Source organism: Mchenga conophoros, linkage group LG17 (assembly GCF_057382185.1).
Source record: "Mchenga conophoros isolate Kocher_MC1m ecotype Shallow Benthic linkage group LG17, M_conophoros_male_GT1.1, whole genome shotgun sequence".
NCBI lineage: Eukaryota > Metazoa > Chordata > Actinopteri > Cichliformes > Cichlidae > Mchenga > Mchenga conophoros.
This window is the reverse complement of record NC_140542.1, coordinates 27,440,026-27,456,736: the sequence shown is the minus strand read 5'-3', so window position 1 is coordinate 27,456,736 and position 16,711 is coordinate 27,440,026. Positions and strand designations below refer to the sequence as shown.

The window sequence follows — 16,711 nt, the reverse complement described above, 5'->3', positions numbered from 1 at the left end:
ACACATGGATTGGCCACCACAGTGTCCAGACGTGCTGGAGAAGGCTTTGCACAGTGGTCAGACGCTTCCATCATCAACGCAAGTTCTTAGTGAAGGTTTAATGCGACACTGGTTGGAAATAAATCTTGTGACATTACAGAAGCTTATCGAAACAGCGATTACGTGTTGAAATCAAAGCTAAAGGTGGTCCAATGAAATATTAGGGTGTGACCTTTTTTTTGGTGGTGACTTTTTTTGGGCCAGGCAGTGTATCTGCTATGAAATTTTGAGACCTCTTTGGTACCATGCTCTAATCTAAAACTGACATGTGATGAGTGAAGAGAAGATATTAATGATATTAATGATTCAGTTTCTGAACAGCTTGTTATAGCAGAACAAACACAGGCTTAACTAATAACACTAACAATGGCTCCGTTTCAACGAGGGAACCCCGTCGGGTATGACTCTGAGCCTCCTTCAAAGGTCTGGAAGTGGTATAAATTAGCATCATTAGTTACACCTGTGCTTTTCCTGCTATGACATCAGATAATCTCATTAAAAAGAGGTACACATGCACGTGCAACCAACCGAATAGGACTCCAAATTAATCTTTGCAAATAAAAAGCAATATTTTTGTTTCCTAAGATCCTCTTCAAGCCCAATTGCAGTGGGTTGTAATGTTCAGCGGTGTATCGTGCATGCATTAGCAGCACACTCAGAAGTCAAGTGTTTTTAGTGTGCACACTGACAATTTTGAGTGTTCCCTAAATTCATTGCTTATTCACTGTGTGTACACCGCAAACTCAAAACCTGCTTAGAGCTTCTAACATCATATCGAATTTGAAAACTTTTTCCTTTCACCAGCTCATATTAGTAAGTAAAAGTAAGCGTTCTTCCTTAAATGAATATTCTCTTGCAAGTAATCACTTTATAGAAGTAAGATTCAATTCCACAGTGGTGTATAATGCAACCCTGGTCTAAATTAAACCCTCTCTACAGTAAATAAATCTAGTTAAAGCTGAAACAGCTGGAAGACTCAGCATAGCTTGACAAAGAGGCAAGACAATATTCTTTCATTGAGGCATAACAGTTTGCAGGCCAGCACTGAAAGGGAAAACAACCTAGAGCACGAGGCTGAAAAGGTGAAAAATGAATTGCAGAAGATGGAGATGGAGATATGCGGTAGAGAGGTTGAGGGAGGTTATCTAATAGAAAACACATTTTAAAAGGAAAGGCAAATGAGTAATGCACAGGCATACTGTCGCAATAAAACAACTAACCAAAACACAGAAGAAAGGTTGACAAATGGCAGCAAGGCTGGTGTAAAGTGAGGGGGAAGGCTAGGGGCACAGACCAGTGACTGACAGGCAGACAGAGTGTGTGAAAGCGGCTAGAGAAATAAGGGAGTGACAGAATGAAGGATTGAGTGATTGAGGGAGGAGGGGTGAGGGAGAGAAATGAAAGGGTAAGGATACAGGGCTGGAGGTTATATATCAAAACTGCAGAAAATAAGAGTAAGGCTTGTTCTATCATAATAAAGTCGGCCAATCTACAAAGTATCGGAGCAGTCCACTGCAAGTTGAGTTTCTACTGCAAACTCTATCAGAAATCTAATAAAGCCTTTTTCATTATTGATTCTTACACGGACAGGTCAAAAAAAGTTGCGGCGAGAGGTCTCAACACATCTTATTTTGTTGACTAATCTCTACAAGGGACAGTGGAGGTGTATGCAGACGGTTGCACAAACTCACCATCTTCTCATACAATGGGGTGTTTTTCTTTCTGTGTGTGAGGTAGCAGGAGGGGCTGGGAAACGATCCCAATATCTGATAGCGTTGCGTTCATTGCTCCATCTCATGTGGCGCCGCACTGACTGTTATTAAAAACTACAGAGTAATATCTGAACTGTCAGTCATTCCTGAGATTAAAGACTGAGCCCTACTTTCTAAGCACCACAGGCCTGGATAAATCATTATCAGCTCCCGGAGCCTTGGGTACCAAGCTTACATTAGGTTAGTCTTAGGCTAGGCGAGCAAACCCCTCCCCCATCTGAGTGGGACTGTAAAAGTCTGCTCGGACTTATGATGATGAAAGCAAATGATTTGATGCCATTGATTTAAGAAAATGTTAAAGCAACATGGGATTCAGTGGGTTACATGTGAGAGCTAGATAAATGTTTCCTTCAATGGTTGTTGGAAATGTCAGAATCATTAGCTAAGGTCCCGCAAGTACACTTAACAAGAAACAGAAAGGTTTCAGTTGTACTCTTCCAGCTTTACACCAAATGTTTAAGAACCTGGGGATTCAAAACCACACAAGGGATTACAAAGGAAAAATGACCTACAGTGTTTGCTTTTAACTCCTACTTGTGTCACAGGATTGAACATAGCATAACATAATGACTAATCTCCTGATAGGTCCCATACTATAGGATGACTCTTGACTCTCGGAAAAAAAACTCAGAAAGGTTACATTGTGGTTTTTAAAATATGACTACAATTTGCTCGAGAAAAGGTCTGTTGTTGAAAATATTCACCAGTGTTATTTGTGGATTTATTGAGATGGAACATCTCTCGATTATGTTTCAATTAGCTTCTGGTCCTCGTTCTCTAATGCACCTGTCCTTCAAACTCAACTCAGCCTGATTCACTATCCTACAGAGCTAATATCATCCTATATGTATTTACAGTGCTTTACAATTTTGTTTAGACAACCTGTCCTTAAAAAAAGGCAAAAAAAATTGTAGAAATCTGTCAAAAACTTGTTTAAATTAAAAATTATATTGTTATTTATTAGGCAAATAGCAGACTGAATTCACATTTTTATGTCAAAATAAAAATGGCACACTGGTCCTCACTTCAAATAAGAAATTAATCAGACATATCATTCTCCACAAAAATATTCTTATCTTCAAGAATACAATAAATAACTGTAATTGGGCATCTTAATTAAATAATAATAATAATGCTAATAATGATGATAAATTCACAGATTAAAAACAATAATTATATTTTAGCATTTATATTATAATTTCAATTAAAGAGCTGGGAAATTACACAAGCATAAGAAAGATTTTGGTAATTACCAATGCTGTTCATTTAGGGCAGCTGTGGGATAGACCTCACACTGGGTGCTGGTCTAAGAAATGTGTTAAGCACTGTATATAGTCATTATAAATGCATTATACACTTGCATTTTAAATGGATTATGGCAAAAATAACTTGGCTTACCAAATTAACAGATACTTAGAATTCACTGTTACACATATTGATATAAAATGTATTCATTTACTTCCAAAGATACGTACTCATTAATATAAAAGAATAGGAAACTCATTTAGACACTTATTTAGAGATATGCATGTGACACTTGGACACAAGGTAGAAAGCACCCAGTAACACCACTCTACTGTGGTTATCTTGGATTTAAGCAAATTTAGTGTTTGTAGCTCCTTACATGGCTTATTCCACATAATACATCACACAAAATCATGAGGCTGATAATCACCTTTATCTTCATCGTATTTAACTATTTTAGTTCACCATACATGGCTAATTGGTTTTAAACCACACCCCATTATGTTCGGCTGGACATTTCTTGTTCTCAGTGGAGATTACACCTTTACTGCATTTTTTGTTTGTGTCAGATTGACCAAATCTGAATCCCAAATTCTGTAACGGGCTTGTCACCATCATTTCCTGCACTTTATTATAGCTGGCTGTTCTGATGTGAGTATTATTATTACACTGAACACAACAGTATTTATGATTTCCAGCCTAAGCCTCCGTGGTGCAGGGTCTCTGAATTCCACCAAACTCCTAAATTATCACGCTATCACGTTGTCTGTAAAAATTAAAATCATCACTATGTTTTCACAGCTTGTGAAAGATGATGCCTGCTGCCCAGAAAATTAAAGCGCCTCCACGATCCTAATCAACAAATTAGTTTTTAGGTTAGGTGGTCGCCAATTTGGTACCTTAGGTGAATTTCAGTCTATTACACATACTAAAAAGACTGGAAACTACCGAGAGATTGTCATGGACAAGTGTGTGTGTGTGCATTTGTGAGGTTTCTAACAAACACGAATGTCAAGTTAATATTAGACTGTATTTTCAATATCCTCTTTATTTCTCATACACACCCAAAAGCAAGCGAGCAAAACAATAAGAAGACAATGAATGGCAAACAGTTCTTATCTGAGTTATGGGTTAAGGGGCATTTTCCTTATCTTCATCTTTTCATGCTGAAAGTTGGCCTCGGGTTTGTGACACTAGAGCTAGCGCCACACTAACAGGTGCAAACAGGTCAGGCTAAACTCTGCCCCGTGGGTAGCGGAGAAGCGATAGGGATTCCCTGCTGAGAGCGTTACTTTATTACTGAGAGCCTGTACGTATCTAAACCCAGCCTTAAGGCAGAGAGGGGCCAGTCTGGAGATATTGAATTCACACTTTCACTCGTAACTCAAATATGCAGAGGGTTTGTTTTTTTTTGCCACAGTGACTGTCTTTTGTCTGCTAAAACCCATTTTTTCAGGTCTTCTCAAGTTGAGAATGATGGCAGTCACTGAAATTTCATTCATTCAGCTTATGTGAGACAGGAGAGGATGGTGACAGTTAAATGACTAATACGAGATCAGCAGTGATTAGAAATTTAGATTTTATATATACGTGCTATCCAAAAATCACATAAATGCTTAACAGCTTTAGAGATTTTCAGAATACAAAAGGAAACTTCGCAAATTAAAATGTAGTCACCGATCATCTTAGTGTTTATATAAAGAGATCCAATGGTCACAAACTCACAAAAGGTACCGATTTTTCAAGTCAAGCTTTCTTTACCACCCTTCAAAGTCAGCACATTTCCAGGAAGTCTAAATGCTGCCTTTCTTTCAAATGCTACAGGACTCTTTAGTAGGTACAACTTACTAATATCAGGCTGGAAAGCCTTCAGAACTGCCTTAATGCTTCATTCTATAGATTTAGCAAAGTGTGGGAAGCAGCACACCCATGATGAGAATCTCCTGTTAAACTACATACAAAAGTGTGTTGTTGGATTGAGATCTGGTGCCTGTGGAGGCCATTTAAATACTAATGTTTCTGAACTCACTGTCATGTTCAAGGAAGCAGGATCTGGACTTTCTGACATGGTGCATTGTGGCCATAAAGGGATGGAAATGGTTAGCAGCAACACTCGGGTCCAAGGTCTTCCAAAAAAAAAAAAAAAAAAAAAAATCCCCCCACATCACCAGTTAATACAAGGCATGACAGATCCATGATCTCATGTTGTTTACGCCATTACGCCATTATTCTGAGCCTAATATTGAAATTTGCAGCAAACATTGAGGCTCATGGCGAGACTGGCAACATTTTCCTGGTCTTGGTGTCCAATTTTGGTGAGCCTGTGTAAATCATAGCCTCCTGTCTGTTGTTTGGTCATTCTCCTCTGACTTCTTTCATCAAAAAGAGAGACCATGCCAACACTGGCCATGAAATAACAGCATTTTAAAAAGCTATAAATTACAAACTGTCAGTGAATAATGCCCCATTTGTGGACATAAATCACCAACCGACAGTTTTATGCTTTGCACTCTGCTTCACTTCATTTTAACTTGCTTTTTATTTTTGCTGATACTTAGTTACCAAAACTTTGGTAAGTTTAGGAACAGACTGCAGCTTGAATAATAATCTGCCCCTTCACAACCCTCCACACTGAGAGATTGCCCAGTGAATGTGACGCCAAGGGAACTTTAACAAGGGTCCAAATGTTCAAAGCTGGGAGTGAGAGAACCACATCACTACTGACTAAACCCAGTGTGTCACAGGACAGACGCCAAAAGTGACTTTCTACATAACTTTCCTTCAGCACCTATGACGAAATAGTGTCTGAGACTGTGATTAGAGGGTGTGAAAAAACACATATATGAAATGTAACTCCCTGTTACCCATTTCTAAAGAATTGTGCTGCTTTTTCTTTATCTTTATATATGTCTTATAATGCTGCAATAACTGTAGCATGCCAAAAAAAACCAAAGCACTGCAGACCAGATACAACTTCTCCATAAAGCTTCTCTTAAGGCGAGTTTCTCTGTGCATCTCTCTAAATTCTGCTACCTTCTGTCGAGCTATTTTGAATATTGTCTGGGTATCAGCGTGAGCCTCTTTTGTGTTCAGAGCTTCCAAACATGACTCATCATCACCTCAGGTCCTTCTATTCAAAACCCAACCACAAAGTAGTGACAGAGATTTAAGCCCGAATACAAAGAGAAGAAGGCACAGAAGAGGAGTTACATAGCAATGAGGTGTTTTAATAATGTTCATGCACATTGTTGATTTCAGTTTGCATGGATTTTCAAGAGGCTTGTTACTGAAAAGACTCAATGAGAACTAAAAAAAAAATAAAGAAACAAATAAAAATCACACAGCCAATGCGAGAGTCTGCAGTCACAGTGTCTCTATTAGCCAGATGAGATTTATGAGTCATCCGTGATAAGAAGTAACCCTAACTCTAAGTTATGCATAAAATTTTGTGTTAGTTTTGTGTGCCAGACAAAAAGTGAGGAGATCACAGACTCCTTAATATTCATCCCTAGTATCATGACTCCAAGGAGAGCTATTGACTGATCTTGTAATACACTTCCATCTCAATAACTACTTTTTATATTTGAGTATTTCCTGTTATGTTTCTTGTATTTTTGGGGGACAAAACTCATTCTTATGAAGAAAAAAAAAACAAACTGTCAATATATCGGCTGATATTCTTTGACACAGGGTTGACACAGCTTCAGAGTTATGCAGCGGTGTGTTTGCCCACTTCCTGATTTCCTATTTTTTTGTATTTTTGTCACATTTAACTGTAACTCCTGAGAAGGTTCACCACAACACATTACAGTTTTGTTGAAGGGGGGGGGAATGAAAGGCTCAGCGTTTATTAACTTTCCATCAATATTTTTCAAAAACTAGTTAAAACCTTATTGTGAAGGCTTAACACTCAACAACACCATCTGCCCAGATGTGATCCTACACTATAATACGTTGCCACATGTGTTGCAGTCAATGCAGCCATTTTTGCAAACAATGAAGCTGCTCAGCTGGAATAACAGCTAGCATGTTAGGAGACATTTTCCAAATTACCCACTGTATATTTTGCTGTTTTATTTATGTTTATCATGTTTTAGGTAAAAAGAAGGTTTTATCTTGGTGAATATGAGTACATATGCTGATACATAGGGTTGTGCGATATGACCAAAATCTCATATCCCGATATAAGAATTCTATCGTCCGATAACGATATAAATCACAAAATGTAACATTTTCTGTAAATTCTGTGAATCTCGGGCAGCTCGACTTGCGTGAAGTATTTCCAGCTGCGCTTCATGTAGCTGGAGTCAAGTGTTTTAACCGATGCATGAAACTATACATTTTTAGACATAGGTTGTAACGGCCGCCGTTTTCTTTGTGAGTATTTATTACACAGGGTGCTGCGGGGAAAAGCCTGTTCCAACGTTTGAGTGTAAGGTTTATTTTTTTAGCACCTGGCGGCTCTTTTTTACTTCTCATCTGTAAATAATCTGCTCTTTCATGTGATTCAGTTTATTTTGAAAAGTCTCAACAGGATCTTGAGCTTTATTGTGAAAGGTTTATGTGGAACATAAACAAGCGGACAGGCGATGGTGTTACCGTCGTTGTTGCTAACCACAACGCATAAAAACAGGCGCTTGTCCATCGGTAGTGTGGTTATATTAAATATAAGAGAAATAGAGAACTTTAAGAAATTAATGTAGCCACTACAGTGACCATCAAAATAATGAAAAAATATTGCCGTAAACAGTTTATTTTGCGAGACCAAGAAACAAAACGATAGACGTTTTTATATCGTCATCCGATATATATCGTTATATTGAACAGCCCTACTGATACATATGTAGCTGCAATAGGCTGAGATGGGTTAATATTATTAAAATCCCCTTCGAACACACAAAATCCACATTTGTCCTGAACCTGTTTGGTAGCAAAACTGCCTAAGGCGAAAAATAAATTAAAGACGGAGAGTGAATGTGTGATCAAAACTATCCACCTCATTAATGAAACTGAGCAGTTAATTAGTGCTGCACCCTTAGGGCGGTACACTCTACTACCAAGACTGTCCAAAAACTCACATATGATCCCACTCTGTGTCAAACAGTCTGTTGACATAGCTCTAATAATTTCTACTCAGACCATGAGTACAAAATAAAAAGGATTGCTGCACTGCAAGGCTTTGCACTGGATTGCATCAGTGCACCTTATGAACTTTAGTGTAAAACTGCATGTATGGCATAAAACCAAATCACGCACTTATTAAAAAAAAACTTTACACACACGAGACAGAAGCAATACAGCTCAAACTGCATAACCGCTAAACGCTCTTTCATCTCTTTCTTCCTCTACCTTTCAAATTTGACTGAACAGCTTTTATCTTTGATTGATCCTCTTTCAAACCTGATTGAAAAAGTAACAAGAGGAGCACTATAATTTCACCACTTCTGCCACACAACAGGGGACACATTCAGCACATTAAACCTGGCCAGAACCGCAGGGGAAAACTTGCATGATGTGTCTCTGCTTCAGTTTATCTCAGGTCTTGATTAAAATATTAATGAGATGTCAAGAACCTCTTTCTTCTTATTGAGGTTACGTCAGAAGAGATGCAATAAAAGACAACTCTTTCAAATGTGTGTTGACAAAGGAAGGTGAGGAGAAAGCTAAGGTAACTAAGGTGTGTGTGTGTGTCCATGAGTATCAAATTAATGCTCCAAACAAAGGCTTTGCTGACTGTGACGATCAGAGATGGGCAGTAACACGTTACTTGTAACGCGTTACTGTAATCTGATTACTTTTTTCAAGTAACGAGTAAAGTAAGGGATTACTATTGCAAAAACGGTAATTAGATTACCGTTACTTCCCGTAGGAACGCTGCGTTACTGCGTTACTAAAACCGTGATTTCTCTGCGAGAATGTCTCACGACAGTGACAACAGCTGTGTGCAGATCAACAATGGATCACATATCGATTGTGGGAGAGAGTATGAGCGTGCAGCATTTAAAGCGTGGAAGTACTGACCTTACTTTGAGTTTGATTCCATAAAAAGTGACAAAAACATTAGTGTCCGCTGTGCGTGGGAAGAAAACTTCTTTTTACAGCGAAAAAAACCCCTAAACTTCCAAGCAAGCACCGAGTGCGCAACGACGTAATGCACAACTGACCGCGGCACACCTGCACCAAGGTAAACCTCCGCCTACCCCTAGTCCTGCTTTACAGGTGAAAATAGAGCAACAAGACCGCTGAGTCTTTGACTTTATTTTTTTTCTGCTGCGTTTTACTTGCATCTATTTGAAAGAGTGAGTGTAAACACAAAAAATATTTTATTTTATGTGCTGGAATGTGTAGAAAATAGGTTTAAATGTTAAACTAATTTATTCAAGTCAGAGAATGTTGCATATAATTAAATTTTTGCTTGATGCATAGAGTTAAAAGATTAAAACTGATAAAACAAGTTAAAAAAAGAGCCTTTTCCATTTGATTACATTTTGTATGATGGATTATGCAGAAAAAGTAGAATTGGGCTGAAAGATCTATCGCTTTATCACCTATTCAGGTTGTAAATCGTGTTTTTAAAAAGTAACTAAGTAACTAAGTAATTAATTACTTTTGAAAATAAGTAATCAGTAAAGTAACGGGATTACTTTTTTGGGGAAGTAATCAGTAATTAGTTACTGATTACTTTTTTCAAGTAACTTGACCAACACTGGTGACGATGACTTAATAATTACACGCAGCAGGCCGACAGACCTGCATCTGTGCAGAAGAATGTCCTTATACAGGGAACAAGTGGAGTGTGTGATAGTTCACAACAAAGGACTGAATCAAGCAGTGGAAGTCTAATGAACTTAAGTCTTTCAAGTAAACACACAGCAAGAGCAGCACTCGCACACTGAGTAGTTGATCGCTTTGCCATTTACGGCTCATTAACTGATGGAGATCATCGATTACTCAGCCGCTTTGTGTGTCAGCTGCATTATGAGGAGAATATGAAGTTTTTAGGCAGGATTTTTTTTTTAATTTTTATAACACACCAAAGAAAATGTAATTCTTTATACTAAATCGGGGCGGTTTCACCTATCTCAGAGAATCCTTTTACAAACTAACCTCAGTTTATTAAGATAAGGTCATGAAGACAGAGTGATGAAAAGAAAAAACCCTTTACAGATAATCTAGCAGCTGCATAACAGATCTGCTCTTTGGGTAATTTACCATCTGTCTTAACATGAAACATGGTTCAATTTTCTATTTACTTTTTATAAATGGAACAGAAGAAGCTACGAATGCAGTATATTGACTCTTGCTCCAGTTTCTTCAAAAGCTTCATCGAACGCATATCTTATGTTTGCCAAAACTTTGCTGTAAACCAAGCATTTCAACTGCATTGTGCATCATTTCTAAATAGGAATAAAATAGGATAAATAGGAACAAATAGGAATAAAAAGCAGAGGTATGCCAAATTACACAAAAACTGGACTGAAAATCAGAGGTAACATGTCATATGGAGTGAAGAATGACTGAGTGTCTACAGCCATCTTTAAAACACAGTGGAGGCTCTGTCATGGCTTCAGGCTACATTCACCCAGTGCTGTTAGGGGATCTTGTCAAAACCGATTAAATTATGAAGTGCTGTCAGATTTTGATCCACCACTGAAAGTGTCTGATGGGCAACTACTTTGTTTTTCACCATAAATATGATCCAGAAAATCCTACTGAGGTATGTTTTACACAGAGCCAAAGCAGTAAAACATACCTCAGTAGGATTACACACCATCAAACACTATCATTGATGGACTGGCCTCACAGAGCCCGAACTTCAGCATCACTTAAGCAGCGTAGGATCATCTCGACAAACAACAAAACAAAGAATAAAAGTAGTCAGACTGAATATTGACTTACAAGCAGGTTAACCTACAGAAAGACTATCTTCCCCCAGACTGATCTTTCCTTTAGACTATAATACTATATATAATATAATATAATATACTATAATTCGGTATATATTTGCACCTTTTCAATACATTGCTGCACCTATTTCCCATTTTCTTAGCAAAATGCACAGAAATAACTAAAATAAATTATAGCATCAAGGACTAAACTGAGTGTTTAGCTGAAGTCGTACTTTGCCCTGTTTTGGTTTACACCACGTCCCGAGCAAAAAATCTGAGGGAAACAGCAAGATAAGGTCTTTGTGGGTTAATCACTTTTAGTGATCCCTTTTAACTCTACATGAATCACCTGACCTAGCGTTGGTAGGTCAGGTGATTACTGCTGCTTTTAATGTAATGACAAACTTCTGCAAGAGACAAAAAACAACTGCCATTTAAATTACATGGAAAATAACAAAATAAGGAGTGCATAAAAAGCTGAACAGCTCTCAGAGGAATAAATAGAGACCTGAAGATTTATGCCTGTTTGCTGCTGACTTGTCGCAGGGGGCACTGCATAATTCATTAAGGACAACTGCGTCGACAGTTCCACTGACTTTGCTTAATACTGAATTAGACTTGTTGGTCTGCGCTGGAGGAATATCCTCTCAAAGCAGTGTCCAGCACTACATAAACTTTAGTTATGTAGTGTAACAGCAGCACCAGGGATGGATCGGGTTATAAATAGGAATCCTTATAGTCCAACTGCCCACGCAGGTTGCTGACACCTGCATACTTTGCTTCGGGTTGAAGGAAAGTACACAGTGTTGAAGGGAGGAATGAAAGGAATAATCAGAGGACAGACAGATGTGTAGCAGGAGGAAGGAAAGACCTTTTATGGAATGCCAGGAAAAACGTGTTCCCTTCACTTTCTTGTCCTAATTTCTCAAACCAGCCCCCTGAAATCTCACATTTCATTCTTTCTATTTGCCTGAATTTTGTTCATCACCAGGCTCCCCCACCCCCTCTGCAACATTAGACGCTCATTCTCTCTCACCCACTCTTTTTCACTGGCATCCTCTGAATTCTGTGACTTTTTGCCTTCTGTACCCACATACATATATACTCCTTTCTCTCATTTTCTCTCTCTCGCTGTCTCTCTTTCTCTCTGTAAGCCACTTGTTACCATGGCAACCCCACAATAGGCCTTATAATGCTAATAAGTAGAGAGAGCAGGCGGGATGAGCAGCGTAGCAGAAGAAGACGGAGGAGGGAAAAAAAATAGAGGAAAAAAAATGAAATAGAAAAATAAATGGGTGCCAATCTATTCCTGGTATTGGAACTTCAAGCAAGGAGAGTGAGGGAGACACACATCCAGAGAAAGAGTGGAACAAATAGAGGTATACATATTTAGAAGGCATTACTGGCAGCATCTATAAAGTGCTGTAGGACTTATATAATAGGTTTTCATAAGCAGGGTGATAAGGCATTACACATCCATTATAAGAAGACAATCCCTCCCCCAGAATGTAAAATTTTAGTATGTCTGCATCAGCAGCCAGTTTTTATAACAAGATTTTTTTCTATATGCTCTAAAGGTTAAAATAGTAATGTGATGCTTCCTCCTGAAAAATAGAGATAAAATGGATTTATTGATTCATGTTTTTAATCTATAGCCAAAGACTAAGTTCCAAGGACTTAATCAAGAAAAGTAAATTTAATCAAGTCTTTAAGTAAAAGAGCTTGAAATTTTAGAAAAAATGTTTTACTTGTTTTCTGGAGAACAGAGTTAAAAGTTGTCACACCCATCAAGAAATGATATGACACATCAATCCTGTAAAAAGAATTAGAGGTTAACGGGATAATGTATCAGCTATTAACAGAGCCAAGCTAGTGAGTCTCTAATATATACTCTGTCTTTAACATGGACTGTAAATAAAAGATGTATCCGGCCACCATGATGTCCTGCACTTAACAAGGTCCATCCATAGACTGCATAATACTGGATAAATAGAGTTATGATAATCATATCAATAAGGTCATCAGAACGGCTTTTTGTCACACTCGACTTGCTGGACTATCCAAACCATCAATAGTACAACTTTGACAACAGCAGTCAAAGTCCTTACATGGAAATTTGAACATATTACCCCAGTGTTAAAGTCATTTCTCCTATTTCAACACATAATTACCTTTAAAATGCTTCTATTAGTTCATAACGCTCTCAATAGTTTGGCTCACTATTACATCTCCGACTGGTTCAGTGTCTATAACCCAATTAGACCTCTCAGGTCACCAGGTGCAAATCTTGTGACTATTAGATCCAAGTGTGCTGAGTGTTTCAGTTACTGTGGTCCTTTTCTTTGGAATACATTCTCTGCAGACGTCAGGTCAGTCACAACTGTGTCTTCATTCAGAAAGAAACTTTCTTTTTGGGAAAGTCTTTCTGTTCTCACAGGTTTAAGCTACATCCACGCTGGGAACCATTTGCTCATTGCATATCGCATTAAAGCTGACAGTTCGTTGCTTGCAGATATTCCACGCTCCAGCTGCCTAGGTGACCATCTAATGTATTTATGTATTTCCTACCAGGTCACGTATCAATCAACAGTAATCTTTACTCTCACTGGTAGTTGCTTCAGTTGCCCGCCTGGAAGTTGAGAAAACTTTATCTCAGGTCCGATGCAAGTTTATAAGAACTGACTCGTTTTTGGAACCAGCACCAAGTGGTCACTCAAGGAACTTCAGCCTTTAGGTACTTAGGCAATAGGCAATAGTAGTAGTTACAGTCTACAAATAAGGACATGAGTGGTATCAGTCTACTCGTGCCTATTCTCCAGGAGAGTGAAAAAGTATGTTTTCTAAAATGAAAATAAAAATGTATTAAAAAGTTTGAACAGCTCATGATTAAAATGTTACAGATACATGATTAGCCACTTAGCTTACTCCTTTTTGAATATGGTAAATTCTTAAGATTGTTTACAATTAGAGTAAGTTAGCCAATCATGACTGTAAATAACCTGGAATGTAATTTAACTGATTGTTTGTCACTCTGTTCATCTTTCAATATTTATGAACAGAGCAAATCTCTTACATAGTACAGTATATGTTATTGCATTCATTCAACCAATAATTGGATGCATAATTATTAAGTACAGGATCAATGCATTGATCCAATGCACTGAGAAGTGGGATGCCTTTTAGGCAACAGTGTCCAAAAGACACTTTAAGTGGTTGTGCATTCTAAATGAGCCACTGATAACCTATTTAAGCACGAGAACCTTCTTGCAAGCCATTAAATTTTTATGTATCCACTCAGCAATTCAACTATGAACACTATCCATGCCCGATATATTTACATAGTGTCAGGCAATGTTTTCAAAAGTCAAAAAGAAGAGATTTTCGAGACTGTGATCAATAATTGCTCCTCAGTTTCTGTCCTCAGAAGTCATCCACCAGATATCAGTGACAGGCCAAGGCTCATTATGTAGCTTTAAGAGGGAAATAACACAGTCTTGTAACATAAATACCACCGCAATGCTTCAATAGGAATACTAGATGAAGATGTCTCATTCAGTTTTACGCCTGTGTGCATGAGTGTGTCTGTGTGCATGCACCTGTGGATTGATAATGAATGTGTTTTTCCCCTGCTGAGGCTCTACTCAGATCAAAGTCTAGCAGGGTCTCTGAACTGCTCCCGGATGAAACACACAGACAAAGACACACACACTTCGAATATGTCTCCTGCCTGGACAGCTTCCCTTGCTTTGCCTCTTTTGTTGGAAGCCCGATAGCTGCGGGTGTGAGGGACAGTTGGACTGAAAGCCAGGTGAGAGAAGGAAGTATTACCACGTCACAAGCTAACCATCGCCAAGGCCACCACTTTTCCATGACAACAGGGATTTTATCACTATGGTAACACAAACGAGGTTCTAGGAAATGACACCAAGGAAACGAAGGTCAGAAATAAATATCTCATAATACAGAAATACTTAAATTAAATATTGAAAATTAAATATTACATTGTGCCGACATAAACGTACAAAAATTATTTTTTAATAAAAAGGGGGATTTACTGTAGGACTTGGTATTTCAAGCAAAAATAATATTCAGTGTTGACTTAGAACTATTCACTCACCCACTTCTAATCTCCAGTGGTGGTGCATATTTCTGGTACATCTGTCATGCTAGCTTTACCTGGTGACGTTTGAGCGGAGCCTCATTTTTCTTTATTTCTCAGAACATTTTGACAGCTGTAATAGACTTCCACTTTTGACTTTTCTCCTGTTTGCTAACTACCATCAAACCTTAAAGTGCCATTTTTACATTATAGCCACCTTATACATACACACATAAAACCAGGAGTAGAAATCGTCGCATGAACGACTTGATTTTTTATAATTTAAGGAATATTCAAAAATATTCCCTAATTTACACAGAGACATACATGGTAATGGAAAGTCCATGATGTTAAAAATGTGTCAAACTCATAAATATGCAGTCACAATTTTTTAAAAAGGGGCACATGAATAGTAAACATGCTTGCATCAATTAGCATTTATGCTACTTTTTTATTTTGTGAGCTTAAATAAATGCAGTGAAATGTGCACGTGTGCAGATTTAAGACTCAGATGCACTGATTACGGGACTCTTATATGAACACCTCATTCATTACTCCGAATATTCCTTTTGGAGAAGAAACTTTGTAACTCAGCGGGGGAGAGCATCTAATGATGAAACAGTGTTTCATCTGGTGTGACAGTAAAAGCGACTCCCCACTGGACTAACAGAGAATTTTTTGCTGATGTCTCAGAGCCTAGTTTTTAAGATAGCCAGCAAGCTTGCATCCTGATTTGCATCAAAGCTGAACAGATGTGCGATTCATCTGCTATATTGTTACCCTAAAATCTTGCTTTTTAAAGGCCAGACTAAAAAGAATATATTTAACATGATTTATTCAGTAGTAATAGTTTAATCTCTAACATTAATCTGTTCGTTACATCCCCACAAGCATTTAAAATGGTGAATATATCAGGCTAAATACATTCATTTTCACTGGCTTGCCATGATTAGTGGAGTTCTCTGCAAAAGCAAAGAAGATTTTTGGTGAATATTTAATAGTAAGTTTAAAAAAATGTTAACAACTGCAAAGCATTGATGCATTTAGCTTTAAGGGAAAAGACAGAGGAAAGTCTTAAGTTTGTAGTCTCCAGATCACCTGGCTGATTGGTTGCTCACATGCTTTCATCTGACTAAATTCTCACTGTTTGGAAAATTACCGGTGTTTCTTTGATGAGGAGAAAATCACGAGTCCTCTGGGAATCCATTATAATCCATTATTTTTGCCAGTGAGAGGAACACGCTGCTTGTGGAAAATGGGAGTTTTGAAAATGTTGCATTTTCATAACCGTGAACCTGCATTACCCGACAGGTCTAACTAACCGCTGAGCATTCGGTGTCAGAGCCAACCTGCAGTAATTGATGCTGTGTAAAAGTAGCTGGTGTGGCTGTATTCGTCAAAACAAAGTCTAGGGCAGATTATGCAAACACAGTTTAAGAAGTTAAAATGGCATATAATCTAAAAACATCATGCTAATGTGTCTGTGTTGGGATGTGCTGATAACTTTGAATGCAAACAAACCCAAACTGGCATCTTTTAATATGTTTGCACTAATAATATGACTATCCTTTCAGCAATAGCTTGAGTGGCTCCAGCATCTGCAAGTAGTAGCAAATAGAGATATTATTCATTTATTTTGATGAATGAAGTCAGCATTGCCTAACTGA

General features: G+C 38.0%; 1 protein-coding gene across 4 annotated transcripts in view; it reads right to left on the bottom strand.

The window, feature by feature from the left end:
* The window catches only part of anks1b (ankyrin repeat and sterile alpha motif domain containing 1B), a 267,248-nt gene that overhangs the window by 71,811 nt on the left and 178,726 nt on the right, over nt 1–16,711 (bottom strand). The gene's annotated exons all lie outside the window — the stretch shown is intronic.